The sequence below is a fragment of the Oncorhynchus gorbuscha genome, unplaced genomic scaffold (genome assembly GCF_021184085.1).
Source record: "Oncorhynchus gorbuscha isolate QuinsamMale2020 ecotype Even-year unplaced genomic scaffold, OgorEven_v1.0 Un_scaffold_16264, whole genome shotgun sequence".
In the NCBI taxonomy this organism is placed as follows: Eukaryota; Metazoa; Chordata; class Actinopteri; order Salmoniformes; family Salmonidae; genus Oncorhynchus; species Oncorhynchus gorbuscha.
The window spans coordinates 1-5,325 of NW_025757984.1; the positions used below are offsets into that span (position 1 = coordinate 1).

General features: G+C 42.3%; 2 non-coding genes across 2 annotated transcripts; both read left to right on the forward strand.

The window, feature by feature from the left end:
* The first annotated feature begins 2,275 nt into the window (after positions 1-2,275).
* trnas-gcu lies at positions 2,276-2,357 on the forward strand. The gene has a single exon. It is a non-coding gene; the product is annotated as a tRNA-Ser (tRNA).
* Positions 2,358-5,041: 2,684 nt separating this feature from the next.
* On the forward strand, positions 5,042-5,123 carry trnas-gcu. Its single transcript has one exon. It is a non-coding gene; the product is annotated as a tRNA-Ser (tRNA).
* Positions 5,124-5,325: the final 202 nt, after the last annotated feature.

The following is a 5,325-nucleotide window of genomic DNA, read 5'->3' on the forward strand; positions in this document are numbered from 1 at the left end:
TACTTTGGCACTGGAAGATTTTGACTTTCACAAACACTGGTAAAATTCCTGACTCCCACAGCAGAGCACAGGACTTGGTATCTGAGTGGTGAAGGCGATGAACTGCATGTGTGGATTATAACACCAACCTCTTCACAAAACATTTGTTATTTCCACTCTTACATGGCCCCACATGAATATAGAATCCCTGCGCAATCCTAGAGTGACTAATAGGATTCAGGTATTGAGAATAGCTTCACCAAGCGCAACCTCAATGGTGGGATTTGAACCGAACACCTAAACACACTTAATCAAGCACTTGAGACCACTCGGCCTGACAACACATTTGTTAAATGTCTCGATGGGATCGACACATGGCCTTGCCATTGCTCTGCCTAACTTTCATTGATTTCAATCTAGGGTTTACATACAGCAACTACAGTTTTTAAATTAATTTGCCACTTCAAAATACAGGATGAGGTGGCTGAATGGTTAAGGAGATGGACTGCTAATCGATTGTGCTCTGCATGCATGGGTTAGAATCTCATTGTATAACAATTAAAATTCTGTGCTTTATTTTGGCACCGGAAGATTTTGACTTTCACAAACACTGGTAAAATTGCTGACTGCCACAGCGAGAACACAGGACTTGGTATTTGAGTGGTGAAGGCGATGAACTGCATGTGTGGATTATAACACCAACCTCTTCACAAAACATTTGTTATTTCCTCTCTTACATGGCCCCACATGAATATAGAATCCCTGACAGCACGTTTGTTAAATGTCTCGATGGGATCGACACATGGCCTTGCCAGTGCTCTGAACAAACTTTCATTGATTTCAATCAAGGGTTTACATACATCAACTACAGTTTTTTAAAAGTCATTTGCCACTACCAAAATGCAGGATGAGGTGGCCTAGTGTTTAAGGCGATGGACTGCTAATCCATCGTGCTCTGCATGCATGGGTTTGAATCCCATCCTCATCGTATAACAAGTACAATTCTGTGCTTTATTTTGGCACTGGAAGATTTTGACTTAAACAAACCCTTGTAAAATTGCTGACTGCCACAGCGAGAGCACAGGACTTGGTATCTGAGTGGTAAAGGCGATGAACTGCATGTGTGGATTATAACACCAACCTCTTCACGAAACATTTGTTATTTCCTCTCTTACATGGCCCCACATGAATATAGAATCCCTGCGCAATCCTAGAGTGACTAATAAGATTCAGGTATTGAAGAATAGCTTCACCAAGGGTAACCTCAATGGTGGGATTTGAACCGACACCTCAACACACTTAATCAAGCACTTGAGACCACTCGGCCTGACAACACGTTTGTTAAATGTCTCGATGGGATCGACACATGGCCTTGCCAGTGCTCTACCAAACTTCATTGATTTCAATCTAGGGTTTACAACACGTTTGTTAAATGTCTCGATGGGATCGACACATGGCCTTGCCATTGCTCTGCCTAACGTTCATTGATTTCAATCAAGGGTTTACATACAGCAACTACAGTTTTTGAAAGTCATTTGCCACTACAAAAATTCAGGATGAGGTGGCCGAGTGGTTAAGGCGATGGACTGCTCATCCATTGTGCTCTGAATGCATGGGTTCGAGTCCCATCCTCATCGTGTAACAATTACATTTCTGTGCTTTATTTTGGCACTGGAAGATTTTGACTTTCACAAACACTGGTAAAATAGCTGACTGCCACAGCGAGAGCACAGGACTTGGTATCTGAGTGGTTAAGGTGATAGACTGCTAATCCATTGTGCTCTGCATGCATGGGTTCGAATCCCATCCTCATCGTGTAACAATTAAATTTCTGTGCTTTATTTTGGCACTGGAAGATTTTGACTTTCACAAACACTGGTAAAATTGCTGACTGCCACAGCGAGAGCACAGGACTTGGTATCTGAGTGGTGAAGGCGATGAACTGCATGTGTGGATTATAACACTAACCTCTTCACAAAACATTTGTTATTTCCTCTCTTACATGGCCCAACATGAATATAGAATCCCTGCGCAATCCTAGAGTGACTAATAGGATTCAGGTATTGAAGAATAGTTTCACCAAGGGCAACCTCAATGGTGGGATTTGAACCGAACACCTCAACACACTTAATCAAGCACTTGAGACCACTCGGCCTGACAACACGTTTGTTAAATGTCTCGATGGGATCGACACATGGCCTTGCCATTGCTCTGCCGAACTTTCATTGATTTCAATCTAGGGTTTACATACAGCAACTACAGTTTTTTAAAGTCATTTGCCACTTCCAAAATACAGGATGAGGTGGCCGAGTGGTTAAGGCGATGGACTGCTAATCCATTGTGCTCTGCATGCATGGGTTCGAATCCCATCCTCATCGTGTAACAATTAAAATTATGTGCTTTACTTTGTCACTGGAAGATTTTGACTTTCACAAACACTGGTAAAATTGCTGACTGCCACAGGACGAGAGCACAGGACTTGGTATCTGAGTGGTTAAGGTGATGGAATGCTAAATCATTGTGCTCTGCATGAATGGGTTCAGATCCCATCCTCATCGTGTAACAATTACATTTCTGTGCTTTATTTTGGCACTGGAAGATTTTGACTTTCACAAACACTGGTAAAATTGCTGACTGCCGCAGCGAGAGCACATTACTTGTTATCTGAGTGGTTAAGGCGCTGGACTGCTAATCCATTGTGCTCTGCATGCATGGGTTCAGTCCCATCCTCATTGTGTAGCAATTAAATTACTGCTTTATTTTGGCACTGGAAGATTTTGACTTTCACAAACACTGGTAAAATTCCTGACTGCCACAGCGAGAGCACAGGACTTGGTATCTGAGTGGTGAAGGATATGAACTGCATGTGTGGGATTATAACACCCAGCCTTTTCACAAAACATTTGTTATTTCCTCTCTTACATGGCCTCACATGAATATAGAATCCCTCAGCAATCCTAGAGTGACTAATAGGATTCAGGTATTGAGAATAGCTTCACCAAGCAACCTCAAGGTGGGATTTGAACCGAACACCTCAACACACTTAATCATGCACTTGAGACCACTCGGCCTGACAACACATTTGTTAAATGTCTCGATGGGATCGACACATGGCCTTGCCAGTGCTCTACCAAACTTTCATTGATTTCAATCTGGGGTTTACATACAGCAACTACAGTTTTTTTAATTTTTGCCAATTCAAAATAAAGGATGAGGTGGCTGAGTGGTTAAGAGCGATGGACTGCTAATTCATTGTGCTCTGCATGCATGGGTTTGAATCCCATCCTCATCGTGTAACAATTAAAATTCTGTTCTTTATTTTGGCACTGGGAAGATTTTGACTTTCACAAACACTGCAAATTGTTGACTGCAAATGGAGAGCACAGGACTTGGTATCTGATTGGTGGCGAAGGAACTGTATGTGTGGATTATAACACCAACCTCTTCTACAAAACATTTGTTATTTCTCTCTTACATGGCTCCACATGAATATAGAATCCCTCATGCAATCCTAGAGTGACTAATAGGATTCAGGTATTGAGAATAGCTTCACCAAGGCGCAACCTCAATGGTGGGATTTGAACCGAACACCTCAAACACACTTAATCAAGCACTTGAGACCACTCGGCCTGACAACACGTTTGTTAAATGTCTCGATGGGATCGACACATGGCCTTGCCATTGCTCTGCCTAACTTTCATTGATTTCAATCTAGGGTTTACATACAGCAACTACAGTTTTTTAAATTAATTTGCCACTTCAAAATACAGGATGAGGTGGCTGAATGGTTAAGGAGATGGACTGCTAATCCATTGTGCTCTGCATGCATGGGTTAGAATCTCATTGTATAACAATTAAAATTCTGTGCTTTATTTTGGCACTGGAAGATTTTGACTTTCACAAACACTGGGAAAATTGCTGACTGCCACAGCGAGAGCACAATTCTTGGTATCTGAGTGGGTAAGGCGATAGACTGCTAATCCATTGTGCTCTGCATGCATGGGTTCGAATCCCATCCTCATCGTGTAACAATTAAATTTCTGTGCTTTTTTGGCACTGGAAGATTTTGACTTTCACAAACACTGGTAAAATTGCTGACTGCCACAGCGAGAGCACAGGACTTGGTATCTGAGTGGTGAAGGCGATGAACTGCATGTGTGGATTATAACACTCAACCTCTTCACGAAAACATTTGTTATTTCTCTCTTACATGGCCCAAAATCAATATAGATTCCCTGCGCAATCCTAGAGTGACTAATAAGATTCAGGTATTGAGAATAAGCTTCACCAAGGGCAACCTCAATGGTGGGATTTGAACCGAACACCTCAACACACTTAATCAAACACTTGTGACCACTCGGCCTGACAACATGTTTGTTAAATGTCTCGATGGGATCGACACATGGCCTTGCCATTGCTCTGCCGAACATTCATTGATTTCAACCTAGGGTTTACATACAGCAACTACAGTTTTTAAAGTCATTTGCCACTTCAAAAACACAGGATGAGGTGGCCGAGTGGTTAAGGCGATGGACTGCTAACCATTGTGCTCTGCATGCATGATTTTGAGTCCCATCCTCATCCTGTAACAAGTAAAATTATGTGCTTTATTTTGGCACTGGATGATTTGACTTTCACAAACCACTTGTAAAATTGCTGACTGCCACAGCGAGAGCACAGGACTTGGTATCTGAGTGGTGAAGGCGATGAACTGCATGTGTGGATTATAACACCAACCTCTTCACAAAACATTTGTTATTTCCTCTCTTACATGGCCCCACATGAATATAGAATCCCTGCGCAATCCTAGAGTGACTAATAGGATTCAGGTATTGAGAATAGCTTCACCAAGGGCAACCTCAAAGGTGGGATTTGAACCGAACACCTCAACACACTTAATCAAGCACTTGAGACCACTCGGCCTGACAACACGTTTGTTAAATGTCTCGATGGGATCGACACATGGCCTTGCCAGTGCTCTACCAAACTTTCATTGATTTCAATCTAGGGTTTAGATACAGCAACTACAGTTTTTTTATTAATTTGCCAATTCAAAATAAAGGATGAGGTGGCCGAGTGGTTAAGGCGATGGACTGCTAATCCATTGTGCTCTGCATGCATGGGTTCGAATCCCATCCTCATCGTGTAACAATTACATTTCTGTGCTTTATTTTGGCACTGGAAGATTTTGACTTTCACAAACACTGGGAAAATTGCTGACTGCCACAGCGAGAGCACAGGACTTGGTATCTGAGTGGTTAAGGCGATGGACTGCTAATCCATTGTGCTCTGCATGCATGGGTTTGAATCCCATCCTCATCGTGTAACAATTAAATTTCTGTGCTT